We start from the raw sequence: 14,929 nt of genomic DNA on the forward strand, positions 1-14,929 counted from the left end.
TCCCCCAAAAAAATCCCTTGTACTTCTGACACCTGTTTCCTAAAAAACACAAATTGGCACAATTTTCTAGCATTTAGTAACCGTTTAGTTGACAGCACAGAGAATTGGTATTGCATTTTATTCAGGTTACATCTAGGCCCACATACATACAATATTTAACATCATATGAATGAATCTTGAAACCGTCATTGTCCACCATTTGCAGTTTGTGTGAACACCATGCTCTGGAAACACAGATTGGAACATGAGGAGAAGCAAGAACACGGACACTTGGGCACTACAGAAAAATGATATTTTGTTGTGCAAGCATCTACTACATTCAAGTTACCTGAGAGGAAGTATTCAAAAGTTAACTAATTTGTCTTATCTTTACTAAACATTTCTGTTACTCAAATTCTCATACTGAAGCAATATCCATCTCCAATATCTGTAGTGCTAAAGCACACTGACCTTCAGGTCATTCAGATGCCAATGACTGTTGTTTAAAAGTACTTGGGGCAAAAGGTGTGGTTAAATATTTCACTGGGTTCTGAATAGTATTAACCCTGAAGATAGATGCATAATGTCACAGATTGTATTAGATGAGAGCCAAGCTCCGGATCCCGTGACAAAGAAACTTATGTGTTTTCTGTGCCTGTGAAATACTGGTGTCTAAAACACAGAGTTCAGGAAAGGAAACCGTGTCACCTGGATCTAAAGATGGTGCTGACATTTTCTTTTTTTTAAGATTTTATTTATTTATTTAACAGATAGAGAGAGATCACAAGTAGGCAGAGAGGCAGGCAGAGAGAGAGGGGGAAGCAGGCTCCCTGCTGAGCAGAGACCCCCCCCAATCCCCCCAATACAGGGCTCGATCCCAGGACCATGACCTGAGCCCAAGGCAGAGGCTTAACCCACTGAGCTGCCCAGGCGCCCCTTATTATTTTTTTTTTTTTAAGATTTTACTTATTTAATTGACAGAGATCACAAGTACGCAGAGAGGCAGGTGGGGTGGGGCGGGGAAGCAGGCTCCCTGCTGAGCAGAGAGCCTGATGTGGGACTCGATCCCAGGACCCTGAGATCATGACCTGAGCCAAAGGCAGAGGCTTAACACACTGAGCCACCCAGGTGCCCCTAAAGATGGAGCTGACATTTGAAAATGGGCATCCAGACTTCAAGGGAAGAGGGTATTGTAGGAGGATCCCAAGTTTACCTTGTTCCAGAGATACACCTAGAGAACAACATCAGTGGAAGAGATGAAATTGAGAGCCAAACTGAACCAAAGGCATGGCCACAGGACAAAGGGATACTGCAGGTACAGAGAGGGGAGGATCACACCCTACCCCAGGCACCCCAGGCACTGGGAACCTACACTGAGCTGATGATCCCCATAACATTTGACTTTGTAAACCGAAGGGGCTTAACTTCTTCAGTTCTAATGATTAGAAGGACTTAAACTTCTGGAACTTTAATAATCAGTGGGCTTGCCTCTAGGAAATCTGGAGGGTGATGGAACACTGAGTAATTGCCCTCAAAGAGACAGCACAACAAACAGTCCTGCTGAGATACAGCACGTAAGCAACAAATTGAAAGACACATGGAGTGTATGGTGGCGGGGGGGAGTTGGGGGGGAGTGGGAAGAGTGGAGGGGATTTGTTTGCTAATCTCAGGGCCTGTGCTGGAGGAGTAGGGATCTTTGGGAGACTTCTATTAGAACAAAGGGGCCAGCAGGTGCATATTTCCATCTCTCACTCCCCTCCCCAGCCTATAAACACAAATCAGCACAGCACAAACACTCCCCACCTAGCTTGCTAACAGCAGCTCCAACCCTGCACACTTCTATAGAGCTTCCTTCTCCAACCTGGCACCCTCCCATAGCAAACACGCACAAACCTAGCTAACATCACACACCTGTCCCGAGGGCTCTCCTGAGGCCACCCCCTACAATAAACATGGCAGTGTGCAAGTAGCGCCAACAGGGGTCAGCATCACTCCAAATGACTCCTGCCCCTTCGAGATACGGTCAAGGGGATTCTTTGAGTGGAAAGACCACAAGGAAAGGTAAGAAAAGTAGCAACCACAAAAGCAGTAAAAATAAGTCAAGGGACTCACAAAAATCAGTCAAGAAACTCACAAAACAGAAAGATCAAAAGTATGACTCCCTATACTTAAACTGGGGGGCAGGGGGAGGCAATAAAGAATGGACTCAAACTTAAGCAACCATCAACTTAGTATAGACTGCTATATGCAAAGATGTTATATATAAACCTGATGGTAACCACAAATCAAAAATCAGTAATGACTATACAAAAAAGAGGGAGAAAATAATCCAAGTATATCACTAAAGAAAGCCAATTTATGGTGAGAAGAGACAGAGAAGAACTACAAAAACAACCATAAAACAAATAACAGGGAGACCTTGGTGGCTCAGTGGTACAGTGTCTGCATTCTGCTCAGGTGATGATCACAGGGTCTTGGGACAGAATCCCACATCGGGCTCCTTGCTCAACGGAAAGCTTGTCTCTCCCTCTGCCTGCAGCTCCCCCTGCTTGTGCTCCTTCTCTCTCTAACAAATAAATAAATAAAATCTTAAAAAAAAAAAAGTAACAAAATGGCAATATATACATACCTATAAATAATTAATTTGAATGTAAATGGACCAAATCCTCCAATTAAAAGTTTTAGGGTGACAGAATATTTTAGACCTAAAAGACCCACCCTAAAGACCCACCCACATGCTGCCTACAAGAGACTCATTTCAGACCTAAAATCAAATGCAGATTGAAGGTGAAGAAATAGAAAGCATTTATCATGAAAATGGGAGTGAAAAGAAAGCCAGGATAGCAATAACTACATCAAACAAAATGGACTTTAAAACAAAGACTGCAGCAAGAGGCAAAGGAGGATACTATATAATAAGAAGAACAATCTAAGGAAATATAACAATTGCAAATATTTATACACTCAACATGGGAGTACCCAAATACATAAAGCAGTTAATCACAAACACAAAGAAAGTAATTGATAGTAATACAATAATAGTAGGGGACTTTAACACCCACCTACATCAAGGGACAGATCATCCAAACAAAAATTGAACAGCAAAGAGTGGCTTTGAATGACACATTTGACTAATAGATATATTGAGAACATTCCATCCTAAAACAGCAAAATACACATTCTTTTCAAGGATACATGGAACATTCTCCAGAATAGATTCTCCAGATTCTCCAGAATAGATTTTGCAGCATCACTTACAATAGTCATGATATGGAAGCAGCCCACATGTCCACTGATAGATGAATGAATAAAGAAGAGGTGGTGTGTGTGTGTGTGTGTGTGTGTGTGTAATAGAATATTATTCAACCATAAAAAGGAATGAAATATTGCCATTTGCAATTACATGGATGAAGCTAGAGAGTACAGTGCCAAATGAAATAAGTCAGTCAGAGAAAGATAAATACATAGTATTTCACTCATAAGTGGAATTAAAGAAACAAAAAATAAATAGTGGACAAGGCAAGAAAAACTTTCAAGACAAATTACCAGAAGAGACGGAGCTGCTGAGAGAGAAGGAGAGAGCTCTGGAAATCTTCAGAGGTATACCCTCGAGTATCTGGCTGAGTATTATTCTTTGAGTGTTTGAAAGGAAACTATCCAAGGCCAGGAAAAGAACCACTGGAAATGAGAAGGCCCAACAATTCCCAGGGGTCACATAGGGTGGGGAATGGTTTATTCTGTATAATCCTGAGGGGAAAGATTTCTTAATACATGGGGCATTGTGTAGAATCCTCAAAAGTGTGCCAGTTTAGCAGGAGGGCTAAATTATTTCCTGACTGAAGGCAGCTCTAGACTTGCCTTAACAAAGAAAGCTTAAAGACAAAAGTTAAAAGGATCTGATAGGTTCCAAGTAACTTAACTGTGTGCTGAGACAAAATCCAACACAATTTGAAGGAATACAACAAAAACCAAACACTCAAAAATATAAAGTTCGCCATGTCTAACATTTGATCATAAATCACCATGCAAGCAAAAAAAGCAGGAAATATTACCTATAACCAGGAGACATTTTGATTTTTAAAAACGAGAAATGAAAAACATGATGACTTGGCAAAGATATTGAAACAGTTATTATAACTATTCAAGAAGGTAGAAAAAAATGACCATTATGAGGAGAGAAATGGAAGATATTTAAAAGACATAAATGAGACCTTTATAGGTAAAAAATATGTCTAGATGAAAAATATACTAGATGGTATTAATAACAGGTATGATGCTGCAGAAGAAAAGATAGCTAAACTTGAAGAGAGGACAGTAAAACTATCTGAGGTGAGCAGAATTCCAAGATGTACTCCCAAGATTTCATGCCCCTGGTGTACAAACCCCACATAATCCACATGACTATGAATATGATACATTTTACCTGGTGATTATGTTATATGACACAGATGATCTTAAGAAAGAGAGATTATCCAGGCAGACTTGACTTAAGCACATAGGCTTTTTGAAAGCAGATTGTTTCTCTGGCTGATCACAGAGGGGAGTTACAGATTAAAGCAAGAAAAGTATTTAAAGCACTGTTACTGGCTTGACAATGGAGGAGAGCATATGATAAGAAATGTGGGCAGTCTCTATTTCATAAGATCAGCTATGAACTGAGGGGCAGCAGAAAAATAGGGACCTCAATCCTGTAAGTCCAAGAAAATGAATTTTGTCAACAAAGAGTGAGCTTGGAAATGGATGCTAAGCCTTACATGAGAACCTCATTCCCTGTCAATACCTTGATTTCAGCCCTGTGAGATCTTGAAGAGAGAACCCAGATACGTTGTGTCAGATTTTTGGCTTATAAAACTGTGAGTTAATAAATGAATGTTATTTTAAGGCTCAAAGTCTGTGGTAATTTGTTGTATAGCAGTAGAAAATTATCCATGAGTGGGGCACCTGGGTGGCGCAGTCAGTTAAACATCCAACTCTTGGTTTTGGCTCAGGTCATGATCTCAGGGTCATGACTGAACCCTACATTGGGCTCCCCACTCAGCGCAGAGTCTGCTTAAGACTCTCTCTCTCTCTCTCTGCCCTTCTTCCCCATGTGCTCTCTTTCTCTCTCTCAAAATAAATAAATAAATCTTTAAAAAAAAATTATCCATGAAGCAAGAGAAAAAAGACTAACAAACGACACAGCATCAATGATTGCAAGCAATATCAAGGATTCTAATGTATGTGCAATGGAGCCTTAGAAGAAAGGGGAAGAGCATAGTTAAAGATATAATGGCCAGGACGCCTGGGTGGCTCAGTCATTGAGCGTCTGACTTCAGCTCAGGTCATGATCTCAGGGTCCTGGGATCTAGTCCCGCATCAGACTCCTGCTCAGTAAAAAGCCTGCCTCTCCCTCTGCCCTGCCTCCTGCTTGTGTGCATTCTCTCCCTTAAAAAAAAAAAAAAAAAAAAAAGATATAATGGCCAAAGTATGTAAAACATTTAGCTCAATTATGCCTAATATATAATATGTGAAATTCTCACCATAGAAAATTTACTTTTATTCAATACTTCAAAAAAACTGGAGTTGTAGAAAATAGTTTACTACTTAATTTACTGAAAGAGGTTACTAGACGAAATGTATTGAACCTATAAAAAACAGTATGTAGATTTTATAGGCTCAGTGCCTAAAAGTTGATCATAAAACTTGACCTGACATCAAGTATTTTCTAGGAAATTTATCAGTAGATTTCTGACTTTACAGAGCCTTATTTCATTAACAAATATCCAAATTAGCTACTAGGTAAAATTGAAAGAATTTATTAAAATCAAGATCATCTGAGTGCCTGGGTAGCTCAGTCATTGTGTCTGCCTTTGGCTCAGGTCATGATCCCAGGGCCCTGGCTGGGATCGAGTTCTGCATCGGGCTCCCTGCTCAGTGGGAAGCCTGCCTCTCCCTCTTCCACTACCCCTGCTTGTGTTCACTCTGTCGCTGTGTCTCTCTCTGTCAAGTAAATAAATAAAATCTTTCATAAATAAATAAATAAATAAAATCAAGACCATCTGCCAATCAGTCATTTAAAAATATAGAACTCCGGGGCACCTGGGTGGCTCAGTTGGTTAAGCAACTGCCTTTGGCTCAGGTCATTGTCCCAGAGTCCTGGGATCAAGTCCCACATTGGGCTCCCAGCTCCATGGGGAGTCTGCTTCACCCTCTGACCTCCCCTCTCATGCTCTCTCACTTTGTCTCTCTCTCTCTCAAAATAAATAAATAAAAATCTTAAAAAAACATATATAGAACTCCAACGCCATTGTAGGAAGCCTCTATGATAATACCTAATGATCTCTACTATCTGATATTCATGCCCTTGAGTACTCCCTCCCAGTGCTGTGGAATGGAATTATTGGCTCACTTCTAATGAATAGAATATGGCAGAAGTGAGAACAAGCTGCTTTTGAGAGTAAATTATAAGAAGACTGTCTTCTCTTTTGGGCTCTCTCTCTCTCTCTCGTCACTAGCCTAGAAGGAAAGCCAGTTGCCATGTTTTGAGGAAACTCTGTGGAAAAGCCTAATTGGCTAGTGATTGAACAACCACATGTGTGGCCTTCGGAGTGGATGCCAGCATTACCATCAGTCGACCTTTTGGATGGGACTACAACCCCAGCTGATAGCTTGGTCACACCTCCTAAGAGACCTGAGGCACCCAATTAAGCTGCACTCAGATTCTTGACACACAGGAATTCTTTCAAGCCTCTATGAGTTGGGAAAACTTGTCAAACAGCAGTAGATAACCAATACAGTTTTATTATTCAGCAGCTTAATCTTTTTCATGAAGGGCAAAATAATCCTACTTGCTACTTTGTGTACCACAGTATTTTCATGGATCAGTAAACAAGTCAATGTGTAGCAGGCTATTACATGAAGATTCAGAATCTGTAATAATTTGGCACCATAATATATTCAAATATTGTTACCAGTAGGAAGTATGATATAGAGAATAGAGTTTACCAGGAACCAAAGTAACACTTGGTTCATTTTATAATCTTAGAGAATCATTAGGTTCTTTTAAAAATGTTCCAGAGAGATATCTTTAATTGCTGGTGCTATGTTCAAGTTAAATAACTTTCTACCCACACAAATGGGTAAAATTATATGACTCACTAATTCTCCCACTGAACAGAGCTCCACAAAACCTTTTGGCCATCTGGCTAAGATAGTACCTTTGGGACTAATAACCTAAGGCTCTCGGGGACCTAATAGTCATATCAGACTAATATATATAGTTCTTACTAGCTTAATAATATCCATGCTAGAGATGTAAGATAAAGAAAATGATGATTAAAATAGCATTGGTTTAAACTTTAAAGCTTATAATATTATTGTCATTTACAGTTTCATTTGTTTCTCACCAAATATCTTGTGTACTAGATATTTTTATCGTAAGTACTTTTCACAATGCTTATTCTTTGCTATGTATCTAGGACAGAGTTTGATAACTCTAGAGTTCAAAGACAATTTGACACAAACAGAATAACTGTTGGCTCCTGAAGCTACAAAATGCCTGCATTAAAAAGTTAATAAATCTGGGACGCCTGGGTGGCTCAGTTGGTTGGACGACTGCCTTCGGCTCAGGTCATGATCCGGGAGTCTCAGGATCGAATCCCGCATCGGGCTCCCAGCTACACGGGGAGTCTGCTTCTCCCTCTGACCTTCTCCTCGCTCATGATCTCTCTCACTGTCTCTCTCTCAAATAAATAAATTATTAAAAAAATAAAAAGTTAATAAATCTAACATAATGAGAAAAATCCTACTATCCTACTGCCTTCCCAACCCACCCTTGGCTGGACTTTGTCTTTTCTTCTATTCCACATTGCTTAAGACTTTATTTTTATTTTTATTTTTGGAGGGAAGGTTTACTCTAGCTTAATGAGCCAAATTCTTTGAGCCAACAACTACCTTCCTTACAAGCCCATAAACAAAATTGACCATATTTGTTGTGGGAAAAGGCAGTCCAAAGACATGGTAATGACTGCCTACTGTGGAATTTTCATCTCCTGCAGAAATTTATGGCCCCATTCACCACCACATCATATGCCTCCTAGAAAAAGAAGCAATGGGTATTTCATTCCTGTCTAGAAATTGATGTGTAGCCAGGGGTAACATGTGCACATTCACATCTGCCTCAAGCAGGGTGTAAAATGTGCTCATGAATCAAAGATTCTCTAGTATTTTTAAATCACAGAAAGTCAGAACTAGCTGCAAAAGGCAGGCTTTGGGAGTTGGGCTGCACTTCCCTGAAATACGTGTCTTGATCTTTTGTTGATCCATTTCCTGGACTGGAAGTCCTCTAGAGGTTCTTTTGACTCTAATGTTATATTTGTGGACCAGCCAAGTTCATTTAAGGAACCTGCCTAAGGTGTGTTAACTATGTGCTGAATCCTTGTTGCAGATGGTATTTTTCATGGGTGCTTTGGATTATGACACACAGTGTACACAGTAGGATATTACAATATATCTATGGCTGGCAAAGAGTGATCAAAACTAGTTGAAAAATAGGAAATAGTTGCATGAAAAGAAAACATTTAAATAACATGTCTAGCAAAGACCACTAGCAAAGACCAAAAGTCACAATTTCTATTTTCCCCTATTTCCTTTATATTAGAACTTCTGATTTTAAACAGCCATCTGAAACAAAGATATTTCTTGGTAGTTCGCTGGTAGATATGGTCATTTGTCTAAGCTCTAGCCAATGAGATATAAGCAGTAGTGTTATGTGTAGTATCTTGGAAGAGTCCTACTGGCTTAAATGCAGACAAGATGGCTGAAGCACAAGAACCATGAACCTGAACCATGAGATGGCACTTGCATACCAAGAATAGCAGGCCAACAATATAGAGGGGACCTTGATCATAGATACACGGATGCTGTCTCTAGAGAGTCAGCCCTGAACTATCTCCAAACTTCATTTGACAGAGAAATAAATGGCCATCTTGTTTATATCACTACCATTTTAGATTTCCTGTCACCCACAACAGAATTAATATTGGTGACAAAGCAAGAATATTTGTAACCCATTTTAATAAAGTTATGTAGGTGTGTATGCATACATGCATGTGGACATGTGGTATGTTAGGTCCAGCCACCCAGCATCCACTCTCCCATTTTTAAATCATTCTTATTTCCTTTTATTGAACTGCCTCTCTATCACTGTGTGAGGTCATGATGGGTGGTCACGAACACATTCTCTCTTTAATGGATCCAAGGGGGGTCTCTAGAGTCTCCTTTCATCCGGTCCTTCTTTTCACCTCCCTGTTTTAGGGAGAGGGAAGGCGGAGTGTTCTAAAGCTCAGTCCTAAGTCCTCTCCATTTCTTGGAATTTATCATCCACATCAGCATCTGCTACATCTATAAACAGAGGGTCCACAAAATACATCTCTAGCCTGAACCCATCCATTGAATTCTATACGCATATATCAGTCAGGACTCTGGCAGAAATGAGTGATATGTTCAGACTGGCACAACTTAAGTGTGTAGACAGGATACAGGGAAATTAAAAGAGGTAGAACAGTGTTCTTTTTTTTTTTTTTTTTTTTTTTTTTTTATTTGACAGAGAGAGAGATCACAAGCAGGCAGAGAGGCAGGCGGGGGTGGGGGGAAGCAGGCTCCCTGCTGAGCAGAGATCCCGATGCAGGACTCGATCCCAGGACCCTGGGATCATGACCTGAGCCGAAGGCAGCGGCCTAACCCACTGAGCCACCCAGGCGCCCCGGTAGAACAGTGTTCTGTAATTAGCAAGAATGCAGCCAGAACCTGGAAAGACAAGGCTTGCAGGGGAAGGTGTCTGACGAGAGCTGTGACCTTTGGTTCAGGGACACAGCCTTTCCACAGCAATGAGGCAGGGATGAAGCCAAGAAAACAAAGACAAAAGTCACTCCTTTTCCTCTTTTGATCTCCTGCTAGTGTACCCCACTGAACTAACCTGATCTGAAGCCAGAGGCAAAGGGAGTTTTGTTGATGCAGGTCACCCTCCCAGGGCTACAAGCAGGGTGGAGGGAGATCTGGAGGCAAAGACAGAAAATGTGTGGCACAACCCATATATCTGGTTACCTACTTAACATCTTTTGATGTCTCAAGGCACCTGAAATTCAGCATGACTCAGAAGAAACCACTCATGCAACCCCTCCCAAGATTTAGCCAACCTGGTCGTCTTTCACTGTTCCCAATCTTAGGAAATGACACCATTAGCAATGTATTTATGGAACCAAAAACCTGGAAATTATGCCTGGTCCCTCTTGCCCTGTCCATTCATACTCAAGTCTATCACCAAGTCCAGCTAATTTTATGTAGCCTAAATTCCACAAAACGAAACAAAATAAAAACGATTCTCTCCTAGTACTTTGATTTTTTTTTTTTTTTTAAGATTTTAATTTTACTTATTCATTTGGCAGAGAGAGCAAGAGAGCACAAGCATGGGGAACAGCAGAGGGAGAGGGAGAAGCAGGCTGGGAGCCCAATGCAGGGCCTGATCCCAGAACCCTGAGATTGTGACTTGAGCTAAAGGCAGGAGCTTAACCATTTGAGCGACCCAGTTGCCCCTAGTACTTTGATTCTTCAAAACAAAGGTGCAAGCCAGGAATGCAGGCCAGGCCAAGACCACTAGATCCCTGTCAATTATTAACCCTGTTCTTCAGGCTCTCTTTAATCTCATGAGACTCCTGGATTCTTCCCACAAAGCTTCTTTTTGGTCAATTTAGTGAGAATTAGTTTCTGCTGCCTCAACAACAGTCTTAATGAATAAAGTAAAATGTTTAATTAGGAAGCTGAGAAAGTACTTTCTCCTCAAACATGTCCTCACTCTTTACAACTTACAAAATGTCTGAAACTGTTCTCTATCTTCAGCTATCTTCTCCAAAGACAGGCATTAAAAGATAATTCTGTAAATTAAAAAATGTAAAGCACAGCTATGTATAATTCAATCATAGCATGGCCCATATGTTACCAATGGGCATCTCTCAGAGTTTTCTCTTTGGGTCTTTTGTCTCCATGTTTTCTACCATAAGCACTTACTACCTTTGTAATTGAGTAAGTAAACATTATCTTAAAAAATAAATAAATTATAGTGTACTGATGCTGGAATAATAGTAAAAATGCTTTAATACTGCATAACAGGCACATAGCAAGAAAGCAGCTACTACAGAATTGTATTAAAAAACAAAACTAAGATTTGGGTGTTTTAGTGATATACACACAGTGGCTGAGGTCATTCATTCAACATGTATCCATATATTGAGTGTCTGCTTATACTTCCTTACTTATACTTCAAATAGGTTAATTGTTGGACTCATAGACTATACTTTCATTATATGTCTATGTACAGAACATAGTCTACACAGGTCCTACAGATATAAATGAAGGAAGATTTTCATTCTTAAAACACTTCTAGTCTTGTGCAAAGTGACACAAAGTATGGCATGGGAACCCTTTGCATCAGAGTCACCTGTGGCAGTGGTTCAATGAAAATGCCTAGGTTCTTCCCCAGGAACCAGAGAAAATGACAAAGTGAAGATGAGATTTAAGCCTGATTTTTTAAAAATTATTTTTATTAACATATAATGTATTTTTTGCCCCAGGGGTACAGGTTTAAGCCTGGTTTTAAATGATATAAGGAAATAAGGAATTAACTGGACAAAGAAACAAAGATCTGGCATTCTAATTAGTATAAGACAAAAAATATTTAAGAACATAATTCTAGAGCTTCCCAATTTAGTAACTTGTAAATAATGTGTCATAATAACAGTATTACAGACTTACACTTCTGCTACCAAGACAGCACACATGCTTCAGTTAAGAGCTGAATGCTGGGAGTATTCATGGCCTGAAAAAGTAATTAATATATTTATTAATTATCCTCCTGTGCATACTTCCAACAGCTTAATTGTTTGACTAACAGACTGTACCTTCATTATAAGTCACAGTGACCAATAATAAACTGGATTTTTTTTAAAGATTTTATTTATTTGTTTGTCAGAGAGAAAGAGAGAGTGCGCACTTCCAAGTGCACAAGCAGAGCAGCAGGCAGAGGCAGAGAAAGAAGCAGGCTCCCTGCCAAGCAAGGAGCCTGATGCCGGACTTGATCCCAGGACCCTGGGATCATGACCTGAGCCAAAGGCAGAAGCTTGACCGACTGAGCCACTCAGGCATCCCAATAAGCTGGGTTTTTATAGCTTTCTTCAAGTTAAAAATGCTCATATTTCACACCTGAGAAAAGTTCCACTTATTCTATACTAACGTTGCCTTTGAGTTCATAAAACATCAAGACAACCTACGTGTAAGTTGTTTTCCAAAAACCTGCAACCAAAGTACTAACAAAATGATTATTTTAAAATCATAGCTCCCATGCTGCTTTTACCTTGCCTTAATTGCAGTTAACTCATTCATCCATTCATCTGTTGATTGATTGATAGATTGAGTCATTCACTCAAACATTCATTTACACAGAACACTGTATACATGTGCAAGAGACTGGAGAGTCAATGATAATTAAGTCCTTCCTTCAAAAAAAAGTTTGCAGATAAGTTCACAGATAAAATGAAGATGAGAGGTAGTATATAATAAATGCCACCAACTGAAACATGCAAAGTACTAAGAGGACTCAAAGGTGAGAAAGCTGGCTGCCACTGGGTTTCACAGGACAGCTTTGCCACTGACAGGTCAGATAATGAGGGAGTAAAACTGACAATCTCAGCAGTTGGATATAGGAGTGGAAGAATCAAGCAGATGCTTGGAGTCTGGGTAGCAACAACAGAAGCCAAAAAGAGGAACAGCTTTTTAATGGGGGGAAAATGAGTTGTTTAGGACCAAGTCTAGCATGTTGCTGGGATATCTAATGAGATATGAAAGCAGGGAATTAGGAAAACTAGTCTCTGGCTCTGGAGAGGGTACAGGGCTGAATATCATGGGGTCAAGGATGGAGTCAAGGCTCATGGCCAACCCAAGTTTTGTTGTTAAACCTCTTTGATCTTTGGCTTCCTCCTCTGCAAAGTAAAAATGCTGTGTTAAATCCAAGGTCCCCAAAGCATGGTACACTTCAGGATTTTCTCCACAGAGAAACCTCATTTTACTATTTTATATTTATTTTCAGGTGTTTTCCAAAAAAAAACTATTGCACAAGAAAACCCTGATTTCACTGACATTATTTCTTTGGCTAAATGAAGAAAAAAAGGCATCTTGGTTTTTAAGGAATACTAAAATATATTGGCAATAGTCTGATAAGGTACAAATTGTGAAGACAGTTTGCAAATGCTAAGTTTGGGAAGCTAAATTTTGGGTTGTCTAGAAGGTGTTTAGTACTAAATATTCCTAAATTCTATCTAGGTTTGATGGTATTTCCATAGGTGGAAGTGGAGGGCTAGATAAGATTGACAAGAAAGAGTATGTGAAATGAGAAAGGGGCTCAGGGCAGAGCCTGGAGGATCCTGCACTGAAGGGATGAAGAAGGGAGCTGGAAGCAGGATGGGGCAGTCCTGTCTGAAGCCTCAGTTGGAGGTGGGGGTGCTGTAAGTAGAGAAGGAGGCAAAGAGGAAAGGCAAGGAGCTGTGCCTCTGTTCTTAACTCTTGGAAGTGAGATACAGGGAGATTCTACTGTGTAGAGGGAGCAGAATGTGGAGGAGACAGCCAGTTACTTGTACTTCACATGCCAAGCAGAAGTACTCTGATCCTATGATTCAGTAAGCTGAAAGAAAAGGAGGGTGACATTAACTGCACAGAGTAGAACAACAAACTCAATCACACTTTGACTCAAATGTCCCACACTCTGTGTCTGCACCTACTCTTTTATGTGTGGGCAATTCATTCGAACTGACATTTAACTGGTGTCTAACCACTTCCAGAAACTATTCAAAGTAGTGGGGACTTAGAAATGGATGAAATACAGTTGCTGCCCTAAAGAGCCTACAGTGTGGAAAGGAAGGCAGACATGCTTACAAATAAATTAGAGCTCAGTGTGAAGGGTCCAATCATAAAAGTACATCCAAGGAACAGCAGTACGAGAGAAGAGAAAGTGTAAAACTCCACTCTGATGAGAATGGGAGAAGAAAAGGGGACAGTCAGAAAAGACCACCCAAATATAGATGACCCTAAGTCATAAAGGAAATTTTACATTTCCAAGCACTCTAAGATTTATTCATTCAAACAATATTTACTGAATGCCTATTACGTGCCAGGCACTATTCTAGACACAGAAAGTAAGAGTGATTTTAAAAACTGAAGAGAAGGGATGAAGAGAAAGTAAGAGTGATTTTAAAAAAACCCCTGCTCTTATGGAATTTACAAGCTAGTGAGGGAAGATAAGTAACAAATCAGCAAAAAAATAAATGGTATGTGAGATGGTGATTAAGTGCTATCAGGAAAAAAAATGATAGGAAGGGAGGTTAGAAAGGGCTTAAGGCAGCGTGAGCTGTTATTTTTCTTACTCATAAGTTTAAGACATGCGTGAGCTGTTATTTCTTAAAAGAGTATTCAGGAGAAGCCTTAGTAAAAACAGGATCTTTGAGCAAATCCCTGAAGGAGGAGAGGAAACAAGCCATGTGGATTGAGGAACAGTATTCCAAGAAGCGAGAACCCCAAATGCAAAGGTTCTAAAGTGGAAGCATGCCTGGCATGTTTGAAAAGCACTGGGCAGTGTGAGCGGGCACCAGGGAGCCACAGAGAATAGGTCAGAGAGTTAATAGAGGGCCAGATCAGGCTTGAATATTTTAAGAGTGAGATGCTTTAGAAATCTCTTCCAGGTAGGTATGTCCAGGAGACACTGGGCTCTTTGAATCCGGAGTTGAGGTAAGAGGTCTGAGCGGAGCACAGATGGTCCACAGACGGTATTTAAAGTCATGAGCCTGCATGAGACCACCAAAGGAGTGAATATAGATGGCAAACACAGGTCTGTGGACTAAGCCAAGAGCTTTCCAGTGTTTGGAGATCA

General features: G+C 40.2%; 1 long non-coding RNA gene across 1 annotated transcript in view; it reads right to left on the bottom strand.

Annotated features, from left to right (window-relative positions):
- LOC116568951 overlaps positions 1 to 14,929 on the bottom strand; it is a 41,137-nt gene that overhangs the window by 12,356 nt on the left and 13,852 nt on the right. Inside the window, exon 2 of the long non-coding RNA XR_004276796.1 lies at positions 11,767 to 11,830. This is a non-coding gene — a long non-coding RNA (uncharacterized LOC116568951). The remainder of the gene's footprint in view (positions 1 to 11,766; positions 11,831 to 14,929) is intronic.

The sequence above is a fragment of the Mustela erminea genome, chromosome 11, assembly GCF_009829155.1.
Source record: "Mustela erminea isolate mMusErm1 chromosome 11, mMusErm1.Pri, whole genome shotgun sequence".
NCBI classification, from domain to species: domain Eukaryota; kingdom Metazoa; phylum Chordata; class Mammalia; order Carnivora; family Mustelidae; genus Mustela; species Mustela erminea.